The sequence below is a fragment of the Taurulus bubalis genome (genome assembly GCF_910589615.1).
Source record: "Taurulus bubalis genome assembly, chromosome: 14".
In the NCBI taxonomy this organism is placed as follows: domain Eukaryota; kingdom Metazoa; phylum Chordata; class Actinopteri; order Perciformes; family Cottidae; genus Taurulus; species Taurulus bubalis.
In genome coordinates this window covers 7,936,348-7,960,906 of record NC_136602.1, presented here as the reverse complement: position 1 = coordinate 7,960,906, position 24,559 = coordinate 7,936,348, and positions in this window count along the sequence as shown.

Here is a 24,559-nt window from a genome sequence, read left to right as displayed (position 1 = left end):
ATATATATATATATATATATATATATATATATATATATATATATATATATATATACATTTGTTTTTACGCCACTTGATCTTTTTGATAGCAATGTTCATTCTATTAGAATATTTTATTAATTTAATTGCTATTTTGATGGTTTAAGAAGAGTTATATATATATATATATATATATATATATATATATATATATATTTACATTTGTTTTTACGCCACTTGATCTTTTTTTAAATAGCAGTGTTCATTCTATTAGAATATTTTATTGATTTAATTGCTATTTTGATTGTTTAAGAAGAGATATGTATATATCTATTTACATTCGTGTTTACGCCACATACTCTTTTTGATAGCAGTGTTCATTCTAATAGAATAATTTATTGATTTAATTGCTATTTTGATGGTTTAACAAGAGATATATATGTATATTTTACATTAGTTTTTATGCCACGTGGTCCTTTTGAAAGCAGTTTTCATTCTAATAAAATCATTTATGAATTCCAGTGCTATTTTGTTGTTTTAAGAAGTTATACATTTATTTCTACATTAGTTTTTATGCCACATAAAAATGTATGTCCTTTCGAAAGCAGTTGTTTTCATTCATGTGTTGAAAGCCAGAGAGGGCAGCAAAACACAGCTTTTAAACTTGGTGTCAAGTTTTTTATTTAACGTGGCTGTGAAGTCTCTAAATTCCAGGGGCGGTGGATTATGACCTTTCTCTTTTGCACGGAGAGGTGGACGGTAGTCAGAAGTAGACTTGACACTAGCACCCTCATGTGGTACATGATTAAACTATATATATATATATATATATATATATATATATATTTTGTTTTTACGCCACTTGATCTTTTTGATAGCAGTGTTCATTCTAATAGAATAATTTATTGATTTAATTGCTATTTTGATGGTTTAAGAAGAGAGATATATATATATATATACATTTGTTTTTACGCCACTTGATATTTTTGATAGCAGTGTTAATTCTAATAGAATAATTTATTGATTTAATTGCTATTTTGATGGTTTAAGAAGAGTTATATATATATATATATATATATATATATATATATATATATATATATATATATATATATACATTTGTTTTTACGCCACTTGATCTTTTTGATAGCAATGTTCATTCTATTAGAATATTTTATTAATTTAATTGCTATTTTGATGGTTTAAGAAGAGTTATATATATATATATATATATATATATATATATATATATTTACATTTGTTTTTACGCCACTTGATCTTTTTTTAAATAGAAGTGTTCATTCTATTAGAATATTTTATTGATTTAATTGCTATTTTGATTGTTTAAAAAGAGATATGTATATATCTATTTACATTCGTGTTTACGCCACATACTCTTTTTGATAGCAGTGTTCATTCTAATAGAATAATTTATTGATTTAATTGCTATTTTGATGGTTTAACAAGAGATATATATGTATATTTTACATTAGTTTTTATGCCACGTGGTCCTTTTGAAAGCAGTTTTCATTCTAATAAAATCATTTATGAATTCCAGTGCTATTTTGTTGTTTTAAGAAGTTATACATTTATTTCTACATTAGTTTTTATGCCACATAAAAATGTATGTCCTTTCGAAAGCAGTTGTTTTCATTCATGTGTTGAAAGCCAGAGAGGGCAGCAAAACACAGCTTTTAAACTTGGTGTCAAGTTTTTTATTTAACGTGGCTGTGAAGTCTCTAAATTCCAGGGGCGGTGGATTATGACCTTTCTCTTTTGCACGGAGAGGTGGACGGTAGTCAGAAGTAGACTTGACACTAGCACCCTCATGTGGTACATGATTAAACTATATATATATATATATATATATATATATATATATATATATATATATATATATATATATATATATATATATATATATATACATTTGTTTTTACGCCACTTGATCTTTTTGATAGCAGTGTTCATTCTAATAGAATAATTTATTGATTTAATTGCTATTTTGATGGTTTAAGAAGAGATATATATATATATATATACATTTGTTTTTACGCCACTTGATCTTTTTGATAGCAGTGTTCATTCTAATAGAATAATTTATTGATTTAATTGCTATTTTGATGGTTTAAGAAGAGTTATATATATATATATATATATATATATATATATATATATATATATATATATATATATACATTTGTTTTTACGCCACTTGATCTTTTTGATAGCAATGTTCATTCTATTAGAATATTTTATTAATTTAATTGCTATTTTGATGGTTTAAGAAGAGTTATATATATATATATATATATATATATATATATATATATATTTACATTTGTTTTTACGCCACTTGATCTTTTTTTAAATAGCAGTGTTCATTCTATTAGAATATTTTATTGATTTAATTGCTATTTTGATTGTTTAAGAAGAGATATGTATATATCTATTTACATTCGTGTTTACGCCACATACTCTTTTTGATAGCAGTGTTCATTCTAATAGAATAATTTATTGATTTAATTGCTATTTTGATGGTTTAACAAGAGATATATATGTATATTTTACATTAGTTTTTATGCCACGTGGTCCTTTTGAAAGCAGTTTTCATTCTAATAAAATCATTTATGAATTCCAGTGCTATTTTGTTGTTTTAAGAAGTTATACATTTATTTCTACATTAGTTTTTATGCCACATAAAAATGTATGTCCTTTCGAAAGCAGTTGTTTTCATTCATGTGTTGAAAGCCAGAGAGGGCAGCAAAACACAGCTTTTAAACTTGGTGTCAAGTTTTTTATTTAACGTGGCTGTGAAGTCTCTAAATTCCAGGGGCGGTGGATTATGACCTTTCTCTTTTGCACGGAGAGGTGGACGGTAGTCAGAAGTAGACTTGACACTAGCACCCTCATGTGGTACATGATTAAACTATATATATATATATATATATATATATATATATATATATACATTTGTTTTTACGCCACTTGATCTTTTTGATAGCAGTGTTCATTCTAATAGAATAATTTATTGATTTAATTGCTATTTTGATGGTTTAAGAAGAGAGATATATATATATATATACATTTGTTTTTACGCCACTTGATCTTTTTGATAGCAGTGTTCATTCTAATAGAATAATTTATTGATTTAATTGCTATTTTGATGGTTTAAGAAGAGTTATATATATATATATATATATATATATATATATATATATATATATATATATATACATTTGTTTTTACGCCACTTGATCTTTTTGATAGCAATGTTCATTCTATTAGAATATTTTATTAATTTAATTGCTATTTTGATGGTTTAAGAAGAGTTATATATATATATATATATATATATATATATATATATTTACATTTGTTTTTACGCCACTTGATCTTTTTTTAAATAGCAGTGTTCATTCTATTAGAATATTTTATTGATTTAATTGCTATTTTGATTGTTTAAAAAGAGATATGTATATATCTATTTACATTCGTGTTTACGCCACATACTCTTTTTGATAGCAGTGTTCATTCTAATAGAATAATTTATTGATTTAATTGCTATTTTGATGGTTTAACAAGAGATATATATGTATATTTTACATTAGTTTTTATGCCACGTGGTCCTTTTGAAAGCAGTTTTCATTCTAATAAAATCATTTATGAATTCCAGTGCTATTTTGTTGTTTTAAGAAGTTATACATTTATTTCTACATTAGTTTTTATGCCACATAAAAATGTATGTCCTTTCGAAAGCAGTTGTTTTCATTCATGTGTTGAAAGCCAGAGAGGGCAGCAAAACACAGCTTTTAAACTTGGTGTCAAGTTTTTTATTTAACGTGGCTGTGAAGTCTCTAAATTCCAGGGGCGGTGGATTATGACCTTTCTCTTTTGCACGGAGAGGTGGACGGTAGTCAGAAGTAGACTTGACACTAGCACCCTCATGTGGTACATGATTAAACTGCACTTTATTTTGTAATTCCTTCTCTTATTTTCATCACTCTTTGCTCATCAAACTGGGAAGTGATGCTGCACTGTGAACACTGATTAAAACAACAATTCCAGTTGGATCTACTCAAAAAATGCATTCTTATTTTTGCATCATGTTATTATGTAGATCAAGTATGACTAGTCTTCTTTATAGTGTGTAAAAATACTCAATCACACTTAAGGACCAGGGTATGCATAGAACTGAGAGGGCAGTAAGTATTTCAATGGGGAACAAAATTGGGACAAATAACAATAAATAAGTTCAACATAATTGTGTTCAGGGTGGCTCTATGAAACAAGAGGCATTTCTGATCTATCTCCCACTGCAGGATATACAGCCGTCGGTGAGTCCATGGTTTATTGAAGGGGAGCGAAGACCGCTCTTCTCAGTGGTGCAGGTGTACTGGCTGCTGAGAACACCCCTCTGGCTGTGGTAGAATGGCCCAGTCCAACTATCCAGGACAGTCTATTTAGGCAGGTGTGCTGCCGCAGCTCCAGTCTTCTGAAGGATCGTCGACTTTTATTACCTCAACTTAACATATCTTCATATCTCTATTGAGATAATAGAGATAACAATTATGTTGAACTTATTTATTGTTATTTGTCCTGATTTTGTTCAACTAAATCAACACATGAATGAAAACAACTGCTTTGAAAAGGACCACGTATAAATGTATCACTTCTTCAAACAACAAAATAGCACTGGAATACATAAATGATTTTTATTAGAACGAAAACTGCTTTGAAAAGGACCATGTGGCATAAAAACTAATGTAAAAATATACATCTCTTTGAAAAAAACATCAAAATAGCAATTAAATCAATAAAGTATTCTATTAGAATGAACACTGCTATCAAAAAGACTATTTGGCGTAAAAACAAATGTAAATATAGATATATCTCTTCTTAAATCATCAAAATAGCAATTAAATCAATAAATTACTCTATTAGAATGAGCACTGCTATCAAAAAGACCATGTGGCGTAAAAACAAATGTAAATACATATATATACATAAATCTCTCTTCCTAAACCATCAAAATAGCAATTAAATCAATAAATTATTCTATTAGAATGAACACTGCTATCAAAAAGATCATGTGGCGTAAAAACAAATGTAAATACATATATATATATACATATATATAAATGTCTTCTTAAACATCAAAAAAGCAATTAAATCAATAAAATATTCTAATAGAATGAACACTGCTATTTAAAAAAAGAACATGTGGCGTAAAAACAAATATAAATATATATATATACGACTTCTTAAACCATCAAAATAGCAATTAAATCAATACATTTTCTATTAGAATGAACACTGCTATCAAAAAGATCAAGTGGCGTAAACACAAATGTAAATAGATATATATATATATATCTCTTCTTAAACAATCAAAATAGCAATTAAATCAATAAAATATTCTAATAGAACGAACACTGCTATTTAAAAAAAGATCATGTGGCGTAAAAACAAATGTAAATATATATATTTATCTTCTTAAACCATCAAAATAGCAATTAAATCAATAAAATATTCTAAGAGAATGAACACTGCTATTTAAAAAAAGATCATGTTGCGTGAAAACAAATGTAATTATATATATTAATATGTCTTCTTAAACCATCAAAATAGCAATTAAATCAATAAATTATTCTATTAGAATGAATACTGCTATCAAAAATATCATGTGGCGTAAAAACACAATATATATATATGTCTCCTTAAAACATCAACATAGCAATTAAATCAATAAATGATTCTATTAAATTAAAGCAACTGCTACTAAAAACCTCAAAATTGCAATCAAATCTCTAAATCCTTTGATATATGAAATATATGAAATAAAAAATATGTGAAGATCAATCTCTGAGCGGCAGCCGGTCTCTTAACGGGATCAGACGCTCCACTGGAGCCAACGGGACCCACTTAGCTACCTGCACTTGTTCCTCCTTCAGAGGGGACACAGAAGTTAGAAGGGTTGTTAAAATATTACAATAATATTCTGTCACGACGGTATTTCAATCTGAAAGTCAGAAATCAAAGTTGGTTAAATCTTACATTAAATCACAGTAAGAGCTGCTGACGTTGGTGATTCGTTTCATTTGATACTAACTAAAAATGTTACAAATGGAAATAGAGACCAAGACATTTATTTGAATTACATATTTGTCCAGACTTTATAACTTATGTATGCTTTTGTTTAGTTTCTTACTGTAATGTAATCTGGTGTTTATATTGTTATTGCTTTAATTGTTTCAGTTAGTATCATGTGAAGTGCATTTGAGTACCTTTTAAGCGCTATACAAATAAAATGCATTTTATTATTTATTATTAGAAACTTTGTACGCTTAACTATACATTTCACACGTTTTCATGTTCAGTTGATCTACTGCACACTTACTGAAATTCTTTCGAGGCTACAATCAATTGGAATTAATGGTCATGTGTTGCATAATGTCAGTAAAATAAAGACAAAGCCTACATTTTCCCAATGATGAGTATTATATAACTCTTTCAACAAAACAAGGAGCGGTGGGTGATCAGCTGTACCTCCTTGCTGTCCTCCATGGCTTGCATGATGACGGCCACCACCAGGTTGACCAGCACAAACTGGGCCATGATCACGAAGGTGATGAAGTACACCGGGGAGACCCACCAGAGGTAGCTGGAGCAGCGATGGTCTCCCGGAGCACACTGCGTCATGGTGTCCTTGAGAGGCACAGAGCGAGACTCAGAAAGGAAATCACAAATACCATCTTATGCTGCGTTCACACCAAAAGCGTTGTGAGTTATTCGCGCGAGTAAATTACATGCAAAGTCAATGCACAGACGCAAATGGTCACTGCCGCCCTGTCGTTGCTGAATCAAACATCTGCTGGTCCGCATGAAGTACTGGAAGTGGCTTCATTCAGACACTCTTCCTGGAGGAATCGGAGTTGTGTGTGACTACGGATAATATTATGAACCCAGACACAGGGGCGTTTCATGTTCCGACGTTTGTGGGACTTCCACAACAAGTATAAAGCAGAACTAGTGGTTATTTCAATGGTGGATGGCGGAAAAGGTAACTGTTTTCATGGAGTAAAGCCACGGAAAAGCCGCGCCCCCTTTCCACCGCAAAAAAAGCGAATGATGCAAATTTACCACATCAAATCAAGTAAACTCAGGCGAAAAAGCGTTGCGAAAAGGTTTTTACAGGTCAATCATTTGCTAATACTTTCCCAATAACCCCCTGCTGTGCTCTGTAATACACTCCGAATTTAATTAGCTGAAATAAAGAAATCGTCTCCATCATTCCTACAATCAGAACCAAAGGGCTAATAATATCTTTACAGGACCCCTCCCAGAAAAAGAAGGACAAGTGCATTAAATTAATTAAACAAAGGGTTTCCAGAGTGTCTATTTGAATGAACACTAAATAAAAAAACTCCAATGAGTAAAAGTTATCACAGGATTGTAAACAACCCCCACCCACTGTAGAGGGATCCCTCTCATTGGCTGGAAGGTGTGGCTCACCTTCAAATAACTGGACAGTGTCACCAGACAGAACGGCAAACAGAGGTGTTTGCCGTTCTTAATTAATACACTTATATAAAACACATATATATAATTTTTTTTTATTAGATTAGATATGTCATTTTGTTGGCAGGTGGCCAGGCATCAGTGGGACAATGCCCCTTAAAGGTGCACGTTCAGCGCTTGCGGTTGTCTGCTACTATCTGGACGAATGCTTTTTGGCGATGATAGTTGTGCAGAGCTCATGTGTGTGTATCTGCGTGTACGAGTGTGTGTGCATATACCTTCATGATCATGCTCCAGTTGTCCCCGGTGCACACCTGGAAGAGCGTGAGCCAGGCCATGCCGAAGTGCTTGAAGTTTACGTGGACGTTTATGCCCGAGCAAAGGTCCACGTCGACGCACTCTGAGCCACACAATACAGACATTCAGATGCTGACTTCTGCACGGTGGACATGTTAATATGGACCACTAAAATACGTACATATGTAGACATGTATACAAGAAAAATCAAGCGCACACTGTTTATTTATCCCCAAAAATGAAACATCAGCTTCAACACATTTCTTTGAAATGAGAAAAGTAGTTTATATATATATATATATATATATATATATATATATATATATATATATATATATATATATATATATTGATAGAGTAGCATGAGAGTAGGCCGACAATCATTGGTCTGGCTCTGCGGTATTTACTACGCTCACTACTCTGCCTTGTTTAGCTAAAGGCTTCCTTGGTTCCCTTGGCAACAACATGGTATCTGGGATAAGTGCCGGGACCATGATCCTTTGCTGCGAGTCCTTGTGTATGTACGTGTGTGCGTTCTGCTCGTCGTGTGACTGACCGAGTTTGCCGAAGAGCTCCACTCCCAGCGCGGCGTAGATGTAGAAGAAGAAAATGAAGAGCAGACATATGTTCCCAACCTGGAATTCAAAATACACGTTAGCTCCCTCACACACAACACACATGACATAATCTGCCTTTATTTGAGACAGGATAGCATCACAGACAGGCCTTCATTTCTAATAAAAAAAATAAAAAAACGACCGGCATGCACAACAGTGTCGCGGGGTTTCTAATGCGCTGACGGGGCACAAGCACAGATAGTTGTAAAATGGGAAAACACTCAAACATTCCTCAACTCAAGTACAAAATGCAGCAGGAGCAAGCTCATCCCCAAAGCAAAAAAGCATTCATTCTCACTTTACATTCATGAGGAGTCAGACAAAAACAAATAAATACATCAAGCGTTTACCTGTGACAGCGTTTTGCTAATCGTTTTCAGCAGAACACGGATCTTTTTGGCCTTCAGCACTGAAGAGAGACACAGTCGTCGCCATGAACAACTTTGCACATGTGCCAAACACGTCACACCCACAGAACGCAGACGGTTTCCCTTTAGGTCGAGTGTGTGTGCATACCTTGTGCCAGTCTGAGCGCTCTGCAGACTCTCAGGATGCTGGGATTGATGGGAACGGCATTCGCCAGCCTCATCTTGTCTAAAACGATACTCATGACGGATACGAACACGATAACGACGTCCAGCTGATTCCAACTAAACACACAAACACACACACACAAAAGTCATAAAGACTGACAGCTGATAATGAAATAAAATCCTCCCTCAATCTTGTGTGTTACCTGTTTCGTATGAACCTCCAGCCACCAAACGCAACAATCTTGAGCAGGAGTTCTAAGATCAGGATGATCGTAAACACGTATTGGGTCCACTCGGTCAAGATCCTGATGTACTGAACACACACACACAGACACAGGTTAGTTTCCATCCACCCACAGAGACCATTTCTAGTTTAATTATTTGCAGCAGTTCTACGTGTGCTTTTAGGATTTACCAGAGGTTGACCGTAGTGTTCAATACCCATCATCAAGACGCTGATGAAGATTATGACGGCCACGAAGATATCCAGGAAGCTGCTGGTGCACAGGGCGTGGATGCGCCGACGCATGGGTGAGTAGGATGTGGAGTAGGACGTCAGCACAGGCTTGGGAGGACCAGCATCTTTGACACACACACACACACACACACACACACACACACACACACACACACACACACACACACACACACACACACACACACACACACACACACACACACAGCAAATGGGAGATACATATATGGATACATATATGGATGCAATGATCGATGTATTGATTATGCACAATGTTGTGGTTCCCCCTCTAAAAGTCTAAATGTCTTTTGAACGTCATTCGGCTGGTTTACCGTTTTAGTTTCATGGGCCTCTACTGCTTTGATTCGCTCTCACCAACGCTATTTGATATAAAAGCTCGGATGAAACCCGATACGCGCATAGATGCCCAACAGCACGTTACCTCGGCCGGAGCATTGCAATACGCTTCCTTCTTCTTTGTCTCGCCTCTTTTGCTTCTGCTGACACCAGTGGAAGGTGTCCACCATCACGCCAATGAACATGTCCAGCAGAAAGAAGCTCAGAATCATGAAGGAGAGGAAGAAAAGAAGCATCCATTCATTGTAGTTCATCACGGGCTGAGAGGGGGAAGAGGAGGAAAGAGGCATCAGATTGTGTTTTCTCATGCATAATAAATACAAAAATAAATAAAAGTGTATTACTGCTGTCTCAAGAAGTTGAAAGCATTAATATCTCCCTCATGCCTTTAACATAACGATGTAAAAAACATAAATCAGATACCTGTTTGTCCACTCCCACAGCATCCAGTCCATCATGCATGATGTTCACCCAGTAATCCTGGGAGTACATTACGAACAGCGTCATCAGAGCCTGAACAGGAAACAAAAGGACAGCACATATTATACGACATTTTAAAACCTTTATACTGGTTACCTGTTTGTCTTCCTATTGATTTTAAAGTTATTTTATTTCTGTATAAGACATTACATGGCCTTGGACCAGACTACCTCTCAGAAAAGCTTTCACTTTATGAACCAGTAAAGCCCCTCATCTTTTAGCTATTCCACGAAGCAGAACAAAAAAAGATTGTTCCTGTTGCTTTTAGCGATTATGTTGTTGGAACAGCCTTCCAGAAGATCTGACTAGAGCTGAACATCATTCATATTTTTAAACAGAAAAGTTTAAAGTGTTTTAATCTGCATCATAATATACATAGTGATAGATCATGTGAACATGCTGAATGGCTGACCAGTTACTGTTGAGATGATCTGTGCAGGAATCCCTTAATAGATACATAAAATCGGTATCAAATATTAAAATAACAAACAAAGTGACAGATATTTGGGGGATGAGTTGAATGTATAATGTCCATTTTTAAATACATGATGAACCTTGCTGACACGAATGCTAATCTTTTCTCTTGCGCCCTGCGTCCCGGTGCGATCATCCGTACCTGCGACAGGCTGTCAAAGTTGAAGAATTGTCTGTGCCAGTGGTAGTCGGCCAACAGACAGTCTGTCTTGTTGGTGACGTGTTCAACGTGCGCACCTACACAGGTGTAGAACTTTCCCTTGAACAACTACAGGGTTTGTGTGAGAAAAAGAGTTGTGTTATGATATTTTTTTTACCATTGTGCTGATCTCATCTGAATCACATGATAAAGCCGTGCGTGTGTGTGTGTGTGGTTGGGTGTGTGTGGGGTGTGCTTGTATGTGCATTACCACGGTACCTGTACGCCAAGGATTGCATAGAAAAAGATCAAGGTGCAGCATATGAGAGAGATGTTCCCGATGGGCTTGACAGCAGCAATCAGAGCCTCCACAGCCAGCTTTAGTTTTGGGGTTCGCTTGACAAGCCTGGAACACACAGACACCAATGAAAAGATGTGTTAGAACCGGCATGTGTGCACTGCATACGGACCGAATTGTGTGATGAGGTGGGACGCTGACGCACAACAGCACACGAACGTATATGTGCACGTACACACACATAAATAAATCACTTACCTCAGTGTGCGGAGTGTGCGGAGTAGGCGCAACACTTTGACGATACCCAGCATGCTGCTTTGGCCCGAACCGGCCAGAGAGACAAAGATATCGGCGAAAGAGAGAACCACCAACGAACCGTCCACCACGTTCCAGGCTGACCGGCAGTAGCTCTCCCTCCCGAACAGCAAACCAAGAGCCAGAACCTGGTGTTACGGCAACAACACACCAATTTAAAACACATCATTGCAATATTACCGATCATTGAAAACACATTGATTTGAAGCTAAACAAATTAAACATTTTAGTTCGTAATAAGAATGATATTTCACAGTGGCTAAAGTTAAAAAACAAAACCGATGTTTACCTTAAAAAGCATCTCTACCAGGAAGACAGCAAAGAATACGTAACTGGACGCTTTCAGGAACAATTGCTCCTAAAGGGCAGAGTGAGATTAATTTCCAACCTGATTAATTTCCAACCTGTATTTTTTATTACATCTAACCACATTTAGATGTCATATATCTTGTTTCATGAAATGCAAAACATCCAGAAAGAGCTTGAGGTGCTAGAAAAGACTTTGCACATTTCTAAACAGGCGCAGTAAATATATATGTGTGTGTGTGTGTGTGTGTGTGTGTGTCTCCACACTCTGTAGGTGTCTCACCTTGCTTTCAAGGTGTATTCCAGGACTCTCCATAGCAATGGTGACACAGTTTAAGAGAATGAAGAGCAGAACTGCGTAGTCAAACTTCTTGTCACAGATCATTCGCTGGCAAAAGATGCGGAACCTAAAAACACACACACACAAAAACAAAAATATTGGAGCATGCCTGCCCTCGACCCAGAACGTTTACATCTCCAGAGCACTGCACACCCCAAAACCACCAGAACAGCTTCTCATACAGCCATACAGTGTCAAATCTGTGTGGAATAATCATATATATATATATGATGTTTTTGTTCATGTGTGTGAGACTTACCTGTTCCGGGGCGACAACACGTAGAAGGACCACTCTTCATGCTCTTTGCACCAGCGGAGCACTTTTCGGATCCGGTTCAGAGATCTCTGTCCAAAGCATGGGCAAAATACTTAAAAAGATGTCCCAAACCAAACTTTCTGGAACTATCGCCGTCTGGAACTTACATTGTCCTTGTTGGTGTTTGTAGGTGCAGAACCTTCCTCAGGAGACAGAAGGTCTTCACGTGAGGGGTTCACAGGGGTCACGTTGCCAGGAGAGGAGCTGGCGGGCCGAGAGGGGTCTTGATCGGCGGATCCGTCATCGGGGGACTGAAAATAACGGAGAAAGAGTTCGGCAAAAGCGTGAGTGGAAAGTGTGCGAGTGTGCCGTACTTAAAAGCCACATTTGGTGTAATAAAAAATATAGCTCTTGGAGAAGACAGAGGTCCTCACCTTGTTTTCAAACCCCTGAATAACAATGCCCACTAGGATATTGAGAAGGAGGTGTTTCCCTGTCACAATGACCGCCACAAAGTAGATGGCGGCCCATGGAGAGGTGGCCGCCATGGTGTTGTACAGCACCAGGTTCCAGTCCTCCCCAGTCAGAATCTGGATCAAATGAAGAGGGTGGCGCCGACAAGAGTTTGAGATGCAAATCGCACACGACGATGGCATGAAATTAGGAAGTCTGACAAACTAACCTGGAACACAGTAACCATGGACCAGAGCAGCGTGTCAAAGTTTTTTCTGATAGGTACTCCGGTCAGAGTCCCGATGTCAAATCGATTGCCGAACAGGTGCATGCCGATGAGACTGCAGAGGAGCAAGAAAAAACAGTGACAATCATTGAAATGTAATGCGCCTGGTGGCGGTGGACACAGACACACGGGCAGAAAGGATGTGTGTGTGTGTGTGTGTGTGTGTATGTGTGTGTGTGTGTGTGTGTGTGTGTACATGCCTGAAAATGAAGATGTTGAAGAGCATGAACATGCAGAGTGGAGCTGCCTCCACCATGGCCCTCTTCAGCACCAGCAGTTGTTTCCTCAGATGAGGGAGGAAGTGGAGCAGCCTCCCAAACCGCAGCAGACGAAATGCTCGTAAGACTGACAAGCTGCCAATTGCTTTCGTTATCGTCTCCGACAGACTGAAAGACACAAACAAACACATTTCAAGGCGCTGATGGCAACTTCTGTCTGATCACTGTCACTTATATTCAATATAAATATATGTTGAGGTTATCGGCTCGCCTGTTACTGTGACAAATTGCATTTCATTTTTGTTTTATTTTTGGGGGCTTTAATGGTCTTATGCAGGACTGTTCTTGTCCAGAATATCTCACAAAAGTGTGTCGTATGTAACTATTAACAATGAGGTATAAAGGTTTAAAGGCCGTATGCACGTAACGAGCGGCAAGCGACACGTCTTGGTGATTTTCGTAGTAAAACGCACTAAAAATGAGGAGTAACTTCTTGTAAGATATCATACGAACAGTTGCGTGAGGAAACGTTGTATAGTTTTATGTTATTATTATGATTTTTTACTGTGTTTTTAAGTCTTCGCTAAATTTGATTGAGCAGCACTTTGGTCCACGGCGGCCGTTGTTAAATGTGCTTTGTGAATATGATTGGACTGGACTTCTGCTCGGTACCTCAACAATGTTTGTGTGCCGCGGCCGAAAAACTAAATAGGTTGTTCCAATGAGAGTTGAACCCGAATTGATGACGTAGGGATATAATTTGAATATCAATGCTGGCACACATTACAGGACAAAGTCAGACCTGATGGGATCTTGTTACCTGATGATGACGATGACAAAGTCAAACAAGTTGTTTTTGTCCATGAAGTACATCCACCCGAGAGCCATCAGCTTGACGGCCATCTCCACCACGAAGACCATGGTGAGGATGAGGTTACTGATCCGCAACATGTCCGTCAACTCCTTCGGCTGCAGGAGGTGAGGACGGAGAGAAGGTAAAGGGAGCGAGCAAGAGGGAGCGACGTGAAAGCAAGATGGCGATGCAAAGAGGGGAAGAGCAAGAAAGAGAAGTCAAGGAAGGAAAGATAAATAAAGCAGTAAGTAACTCATTCTAGTATTCGGGAGTGAAGGGAAAGTGAAGGGACAGCATTCCAGCCTCAGTCTGTCGTCACCTCACACACTTGAAGTTCCCAGTAAAGAGACGGAAACACTCCTCACCTCATTGTGATGCTCTATGGCCAAGGTGACGATGCTGAGGAGAACAGCGCACATGATCACTCGGTCGAAGATCGTACTCTCGATGACTCTGTGCAGCCAGGCCCCGAACGGTCTCCAAATTTCAACCCAAATCTGAAAGATGACACGATCAAGTTAGGTGACCATTTGTTACTGAGGCAATGCCAGCGCTGCTGGTGGCAGTGCAGAAAGCTGTTCACTAGTCTCACCGATGAGTCATTAGTCCCGCTGTCGCCGTCATCAGGGTGCACTCTGTTATGTCTAATCCTAAAAAACACACCGGAGAAACACTAAATATCTGAAAATAACCCAAGAGGGAACCCACAAATCTGACCACAAACCCACCAACATGTTTCAAATACTGAAAGACGTTCAGGTTGTAGACAGTGACCGACCTGATGAACATGCGTCTGATTCCTTCCAGGCAGCTTGTTAATTTGGAACGGAGCCCTGTGATGACCAGCGCGTCCGCGGCTCTCCTCTCGTTCTGCCTTTTCAATATCTGGCCCAGGTGGTCTGAGAACTGGGTCGCGATGACGACCGCGCACACGTTCATCACGATGAAGGTGCCCATCTGGTCGGGGAAGGAAAAAAGCTTCAGGGAGATTACACCTGCAATTTAAGTTTTGCTGCACTCAATTTAATTTTCACAAAAACTCTGTGAAGAGTTTAGTGGTTGTATTTAAAATGACATCACTGCATGCTAATTGTGAGGACCCCTGTCTGCTGTTAAACATTGAATACAACTCAAATCTACAGTTTACAGAAAGCCTGTTTTACAAAAAAATAAACAAAAAAATAAACTTTGACCCAAATGAAACAGTTTGGAATAATAACAACATATAGACTGTTGTTTGAGACCCAGGAACACGGTCAAATGGTCATGAAGACGAGTGGCTACTCACAATGGTGACGAGGACGAAAAACAGAAAACTCCAGAAGGAATAAGTGTCCATGACATAAAACATGATGTTCGACCACCCTTCCATTGTGATGACCTGCAGGTGGAGAGAGACAGAAGAATGTTAGCGCTTAGTTAACAAACATGGTGACCAGTGACAGACAGACAGACAGACAGACAGACAGACAGATGTATTTCTGAAAGCCCTTCTTACCTGGAATATGGCTATCCAGGCGTAGCCGATGTTATCAAAGTTGATGGCTCCCATGTTCGGGTTTTGGTCCCCGGCACGACAGATGTTATAGAGCACGTTCCAGTTAACGCAGGTGTTAGCGCCGGCCCTCGCCACCGTGGGGCCCAACGCGCCCGCTGCATTGCGAGGAGGGGCCAAAGAGCACGCATTGCCGTTCTCTCTGTACGGTGGCACGTCACGGCAGCGGCGCGCCCCGTTCGTGTTGTCGGGGGAACAGATAAACGGGTTCTCCTCATCGTACTTGGTCGTGTAGTAGGGATCCAAGGACATGTTGTACTCTCTGGTTAGAGAAAAGAATGACAGTTTGTAGAGTTGAGAAATGAAGAATCTACAATGGGCCATGTTAGTGTCACATGAATGTAAGAATAATTGAGAAATGTGAAGACACATCAAAACCTAATGTTCTAAAAACAGGATGTAGGATTATTATAATCCAATGCTGTCGTCTTCAGAAATGTGAGGTAGAGGAAAAGCTTTTATATCAATATCATGGTATTGTTTTGATATATTTCTATATCTATTTATATTACATCATACTATATATTTTGGTATTGGTCAACAACAACTATATTGCAGATGTATACGCCAAACTACAATAAAAAAGTCAAGAGAGTAATTGGTAATTATAAGAGCAGGCCAGAGAGAGAGAAACAAATGCAACTACTGGAAGAGCAGACCAAGCAATATCCTTACGAGGGAATGTCCTCTCCTAGGAAGCAGCGGTTGCGCAGCTGCCCGGCCCACAGCTGGACTGCCATAACCCCGAAGATGTGGATGACAAACAGGTAGAGGAAGAGAACGCTCGCGAGCAAGGGCAAGATGTCCAAGAGCACTATCACCACGTCACGCATACCTGCACAGAGGAGGACAGAAAGAGGCCGCCACACAATTTAGATAGTTAGACCTTCTTAATTCTTCAGAATATTTTTTTTTAAAGATTCTTTTGTCAGACCGGTAGAAAGAGATCTGCAATAATTTAAGTTGCTTGTAATAAAAGTATGTATCAGCATTTCAGCCTCGTTCCTCAGATGACTGAACGTTTGTTTCGCAGCCTCGTTGAAATGGCAAATACAGTCAAGATCAGAGTCTAAAATAGCATGTGCGTATAGCTCATTAGAACTCACAGTTCTTCTCAGTCGCTTTGGCAATTGTATTTCAAACAGCTAGTTGCATTAGACAGTATTTCAGTGTTTACATCCAGATTGTTCTTGCCAGATAAAGTACATGTTATTTTATTAGGTTTACATTTTTATTATCTATTATTTGTATTACTATAGTGTTGCCTGATCTATCTCTGTGTTTGTGTTGGAGAAATATTCATAAAAACTTTAGTTTTTTAAACTAAAGACTTAAACTTGCTAGAGAAAATAAAAATGCCTGTTTGAATCCCAAGGTTGTCCCAAAACTTCCCGTAGTAGAGTTTTCACATGGCCAATGACTTGTTAATCCTCAAATGTAATGGAAATAGACAATTGGAGTGGACTGCTTCCGGAGGTTTATCACATCGATCAACAACCAGAGTCACACTAAAATCTTGAAATATTCCACTACATAACGAGCTGACTGTGGGTGGGTTTGGAAACACTGGGCAAAACGTCATCTTACTTGCTACTCTGCTGATCAGCCGCATCGGTCCCAGCGCTTGACAGATTTGCAAGTCGAAACCGAGACTTTTCATAAAGTAGTCAAAAACCCTGAAGGGACAGACAGAGAGAGAAGTTAGTTTTTTCTGTTTTCATATAAATATGAAACCAATCTGCTCATATATAAGCCAAGAGATGATGAGCAAAACCCTTTTTGAGCAACGCCTTCTCTAAACAGTTTTAAGCGGTCCAAACCTTTTTGGTTTCTCTACTTCTGAGAGTGAAGGATCGTGTATGTTTTCTTTAACCCCGGGAGAAACGAATTGTGGGATACTCACTCTCCAGAGTTGATGAAAATGTCAAACTTGTTCCAGTGGTTGCTGAGGTAACTCCCTTTATAGCCATAGCCTCCCTTGGCCAACATCTTGATAAGCATTTCTATGAAGAAAAATGCCACGACAAAGGCATCCAAAATCTGGCAATACATGAAAGCAGAAACAACAACAATGTTGTGTTTTCTCATAAGTACAGAGGGACATCTTGAATGTATGGTATGTATAAATAAGCATTTAAGGTTAGTCATTTGCCTTTTGTGTTATGATTTGGCTCAACTAAACCATGTGGCGCAGGATGGAGGCTTTTCTAATGGTATTTCAACTTAAAAGACTACTAGTGTCACTCTCACCTTGAGCGTGTAGCTCCTCTCGAGACCGGGCTGGTACATGCCCAGAGTCATGCAGTTGAGGAGAACCACCATTATGGACACATAATCCAACCACGTGGAGGAAGAGGTTAAGGTTTCAAACTCAAACACGTTCATTCATTCATTAAAACGTATCAACAACAGAGGATCGATGATTACATACCAGAAATACCTAATGGGACTAATGATGGCGAGTTTAAACAATGTTACAATGTATTAATAGCGACAGGTGAGTGTGGCCTTTACTCTGAAATATACATATTGTTATATCTACTCAAGCATACTCACGTTTGTATTATTTTTGTACACATATTTGGACTTGCCAGGTGACTTCCAGCAATGAGAAAGGATATGGGCCACAGGCCATTTTCAGGCACCAATTACGGGGTCTTGTAGTCTGTTTGAAACAGCACAGGACCACCGGGGCCAGAGCCGGGTACGGCAGCTTCTCCTGCTTCGTGGAGAAGGAGGGTGGGTTGGGACCTCCTCGGTGTAGTATGGTGAGTGCTACCTCAGTCATGGTTGAGTTACAGCAAAGTTACTCTGGAGGGAGGTCAACAAGAGAGAGGTGAGGAGAGGATTGGGCTACGGTGAAGAAAAACAGGCAGGCAACGATGTATTGTGTTCTCTTATGTTGCGTAGCCTACTTTATAACAACGCATTCAGCAAATTTTATGATCCTAGGATCATATGTACTGTACTTCTTCATTAGCTTTGGAGTTTTAACTTTATAATTTCAACTGCTTTAGAATTGTGGATCAATATTTGAAAGCTGAAAGGTGATTCTGTAACCATCACGCATTATTGTGGACTAGCCACAATAGTAAGAACGTGTAAAAAAAGAAGGAAAAAAACAAAGTTACCTGCATGGCTAGATAACAATACAAAAAGATATATCCTCAGGTAACTGAGGGATTATATTTGTATTTCGTTTTACACATTAATTAAAAATGGAGAAAGCATTTGGATCATTTACTTTAACAGCAACATAATAATACGTATATTAAAAAGCATGCATTGAATACATCACACATTGCAGAACAAGCAATGCCTCTGTGAGTGTGACATGATCACATATAATGCCTGAGTAGTGTTTCAGGCGAGCTTAAATAATGATGGTGGACAACACATGTGTGCATTATTACATGTTATTATGAATAGCAACGAACGCTAGGGAGTGTATCTGATCATGGACTCTCTAAAAGTAAATCATTTCAAAATATGTTTAAACTAAGATTTTGTGTCGAATTATGTATTTACTTAGTGAGCAGCCGTTGGACTAACCACGTGTGTCGTTAAACGTTAGCTAGAAACAATCTTCCAGCATCCGTAGCTATGCCTCAGATTACAGAATGAAGTGTGCAATGTACAATATGGTAAACATGTAGCATTCAACGTTTTAATGAGTTATAATGAACCAATTCATTTGACGAAAAAACGGTTGAAAAACGGTAGCTCGGCTACCCGCACACGTCAATATGCGGGTAGTCAAGCTATTGTTTTTCAACCGTTTTCCATTCTAGCTTGTCAACGTAAGTTAGTTAGATATTAGTCAAATTAATTGGTTCATTATAACTCATTAAAACGTTGAATGTTGAAAACGGTAGCTCGGCTACCCGCAAACCGCTAGCATGGAAAACGCTTGAAAACGGTCGAAAACGGTTGAAATGCTAGCTTGTCAAAGTAAGTTAACTTAGATAGACAGTCAAATGAATTGTTCATTATAACGTTGACTCATTAAAACGTTAAATGTTGAAAACGGTTAATAAAACGGTAGCTCGACTACCAGCACACTGATGTATGCTGTTAGCCGAGCTACCGTTTTTACAACCGTTTTCCATGCTAGCTCGTCAAAGTAAGTTAGCTAACGTTAGTTAGATATTAGCTAACCTAGTTGGTCAAATTAATTGGTTTATTTTAACTCATTAAAACGTTGAACGCTAAATGTTTACCATACTGTACATTGCACACTTCATTCTGTAACCGGAGGCATAGCTATGGATGCTGGAAGATTGTTTCTAGCTAATGGTTAATGACACATGGTTAGTTACTCTAATAATTAAAAATATATTTAGCTCGAAAGGTAAGAAGTTAAAGCTTAGTTTAACACCATTAAATCAGCTGAAAACGTGATATGATCATTTCAATCAATATTTTAAGTGGCATTTTATTGAAATGTTAGCTAAAGACTATACAGGTTAGAATACAATTCCGTTACTTACCAGAGAAGAAGAGTTGATGAGTTGGATCAATGCGCTCGATGACCCTCAGAAGTGTGTCCGCTTGTAAATGGTTCATAGAAATCCGTTTGGGTTCAACTCACCTTTAAATTAACTGAGCTGACCTTGACAACTAGCCTTAGTTATTGCCTGAAAAGCTCAAATGTTGTTTTGAAAAACAATGAGCATCAGTTTGCAGCATTTATTAAAGCAGCCCAACGGACTGTCTGGACAGTGATGAAAAGGGGCGGGGGAGGGCGGGGTCATGCACATGTTCAAAGATAAATATGAATTGAGAACTGTGAATCCCACTTTGTTTGTTTTTGTTTGTTTTTCTCTGATTATCATTGGATTGTAGTGGCATATGTGTTGGTGCTACTGTGACTGGTATATTTATGAAAAGTAAAAGAAATGCTGTAATTCAAAGACTCTGAACTCAAAGGCAGTGTATAAGGTTAATTAAAAAATACTGAGACAAATCAAAAGTTTACCTCATATCAAGTACCAGACCTGCTTTTAGATGGTATTAACCAAAAGTTGTCTTAATGAAGCTATATCGTGTATACGTTCAGTCGGAAGACCATACTCTTGCAAGCCCATCATTTATTTCTCATACATCTGCCAATCACTTCTCACACATTCTCACTCATTGTTTACTTGCTGCCATTATTCAGGGCTGTGACACCAGCTGTGTAGATCAGCTGGTCTCCTCTATCCAATAAGCACAACAAAACCATTACATCGTTAGCCTATCATCTAGCCATCTCTTTTAAATATGACTGTCTCTCTACCTTCAGTTCTTTCATGTTGCTGTTACCCAACCCTCCAACTCCCCATCTCTGCCCAGTCTTGACAGATCCATCAGCTTCATCAACTCATCATTCTATCAACCTCATCAGCATCACCACCACCAGGTCTGGACTCCATGGGGGATTTATCTTGTTGCTGATTGGGGCAGACGGCCCTCAATTACAAATCTCCCTGTAGAGTCTAAACGCCAAAGACTCTGAGACTTTATATCACATATCATTTGTTAACAATAAACAACTATCCTTTCTTTATTCGACTGGTCTCTCCTGATTGAACTATGTTTACACGTCTTGTGAAGTACTACTGCAAATGTGAAAAGCAAAATGTTTAAAGTCTTTTAGGGCTCCGGAGAGATCTGCACAAAGTCTGATAAAAATCATTTTTGAATCCATTGTGAGTCTGTTATAGGCAGTGGTGGAAAAAGTATTCAGATCCTTTCTTTGAATAAAAGTATCTGCAAAATGTCCTTACAGTATCAACCGGTATGTTACATTATATTGTTAAAGATTGTGCTAATTTTAACTACCACTGCTCAGAATAACACTTCAGTTTTTCAGAAACATTGTCAAGGCAGGTGTCACGCAGGTACAGCGTTCATTATTTGGACCCGTTGTTTTGGACATGAGACTGGAAGGAAATCATTTGAAAGTGACTCTTGAAAATGTATTAAATAGGCTGGAATATGTGCTCATAGGTATTTAAGAGCAATACTAATGAATGAATACAATTACTTTTTTTACTGATCTCAAATATAAAGAAGTCAAGCTGACGACGAGCAACAACAGACAGCAGAGGACTGTGGTACTCCTTTCCTTGAGGCCACTGAAACAATGCAAAAGCAAAAACAACAACAAAAAAGAGCACACGTTTCACGTAAGAAATAAAATGCAGTAGTGAGATGCAGTAATTGAATCTGGATCAATTAAAGGCAACAGCAAACGGAAAAGTCTTCAATGTGGACTTAAAGGAGCTGAGGGTCTCAGCAGACCTGCAGCTTTCAGGGACCTTGTTCCAGATATGTGGAGCAGAAAAGCTGAACGATGCTTCTCCATGTTTAGTTCTGACTCTTGGAACAGAAAGTAGACCCGTCCCAGACGACCTGAGTGGCCGTGATGGTTCATAAGGTAGCAGTAGATTGCAAACATACTTAGGCCCTAAACCATTCAGTGCTTTATAAACCAGCAGCAGGATTTTAAAGTCAATTCTTTGTTTGACAGGTAGCCAGTGCAAAGACCTCAGAACTGGAGTGATGTGATCCACTTTCCTGGTCTTAGTGAGGACTTGAGCTGCAGCGTTCTGAATCAGCTGCAGCTTTCTGGTTGACTTTTTACAGAGGCCTGTGAACACACCATTACAGTAGTCAAGTCTACTGAAGATAAATGCATGGACAGGTTTCTCCAAATCCTGTTGAGACATAAGTCCTCTAACCCTTGATATATTCTTCAGGTGGTAGTAGGCTGATTTTGGAATTGTCTTGATATGGCTGTTCAGGATGAAGTCTGAATCCATAACTACACCTAGATTTCTAGCTTGGTTTGAGGTTTTAAACATTAGTGATTGAAGCTGATCGCTGACTTTCAATCGTTCGTCCTTGGGACCAAAAACAATTATTTCTGCTTTATCTTGATTTAATTGAAGAAAATTCTGGCACATCCAGTTATTGATTTCTTCACTGCATTTAGCCAGCCCTTGTATGGGACTATAGTCCCCTGGTGATATAGTTATGTAGAGTTGTGTCATCTGCATAATCATGATAACACACTTTGTTGTTTTTCATAATCTGAGCCAGTGGAAGCATGTAGATGTTGAACAGAAGAGGCCCCAGTATTGAACCTTGGGGAACACCACATGTCATCCTAGTCAGCTCTGATGTGTAATTAGCTACCGACACAAAGTATTGTCGGTCCTTCAAGTAGGATTCAAACCAGTTAAGTGCTGCGCCAGAGATTCCTACCCAGACTTTCAGTCTGTCTAGTAGTATGTCATGATCAACCATGTCGAATGCAGCACTGAGATCCAGTAATACTAACACTGAGATTCTGCCACTGTCTGTGTTTAAGTGGATGTCGTTGAAAACCTTAACAAGAGCAGTTTCAGTACTGTGGTGCTGACGAAAGCCGGACTGGAAGACATCGAAACAGTTATTTTCGGCCAAGAAGTTGTTCAGCTGTTGAAAAACCACCTTTTCCAATATTTTACTAAAGAATGGGAGGTTTGATATTGGTCTATTGTTTTTCAATATTTCGGGGTCTAAACTAGCCTTCTTTAGAAGTGGTTTAATAACTGCAGTTTTTAGGGCTTGTGGGAAGACACCTGAGAGAAGGGATGTGTTTACAATTTGTAAAAGATCAGCGGTCATGCAGTGTGAAATATTTTTGAAAAAGTGTGTTGGTAGAATATCCAAGCAGCAGGAGGATGTGTTCAGATGTTGTATAACGTCTTCTAGGCTTCTTTGGTTAATTGAGTGAAATTGTGTCATGATATTTGAATGGATGCTATTTAAAGATGGGAACAACACATATCCTGTGGTTGGTGTGGAGCCACCGACTGCTTGTCTAATTTTCTGTGTTCGGTGTCAGCTCAGTTTGCGTCAAAGCACTTAGAACCAGTGACGGAGGTCTTGCTGGAGGGGTTTCAGCACGGGAAGTGGGAGTGTGGAGGGGAGTGAATTTGGTTCCAGCAATGACCATCTCGTTCATGCGGTCAGTGAGCTCCATTAGGGGGGAGGATGGGGAGGAGGGAGAGAGTAGAGAGGAGAGGGACCTGGATGAAGTGTAGGGGGTGGAAGTAGGTGCTGGTGAGGGAAGTAAAGACTCGTCCTCTCCGAGAGGGGGATCAATCCTTGCCCAGTGGTATCAAATTAAAAACTTAAATTAGGAAAAACGTTCATAAACAATGTCTCCCGGTCGCCAAGTAATCCTCAGACGTTGCAAGGGAAACCTTTAAATATTAATTACCTGATTTTTTTCTTCAATCGTTGTGCTTATATGTGCCAGTATTCAATATGTGTTTATTAATGGGAAAGAATCAATAAAAGCAAATTTAAAGATGAGAGACAGGATAACTCTATCCTCTCAACACATTTGGATTCATTCCTATACAGTTTATATAGTTAAAACATGGTTAAAGTAATAACTCAGTTGTTTGGAGTTCACTCAAATTGGAAGGGAACTTTTATGTACTGCTCATATAATTCCAGTTGGTTCCATTGACTCAATTGTATTTATTTTATCATGGCAAAATGTGAGCCCTGCTATAATGCTCAATGTGGCTTATGATTTAGGTTTTAATTCAGTTTATAAATCTCCATATTGTGCCCAAGTAGCAAAACCTAAGTGTATCCAAATAAGTATCAAGGATGCTCCAAAGTGTAAAGATACATGTACATTTAAGTAAAAATAATTTCATTTTCCACCTTCTGAAATGTGAGAATGTATTGCTTCAGTGTTACATTTTCTGATCAAGCCAGCCTCAATTCGTAAAACTATGGTCAAGACAGCCCACACGTGG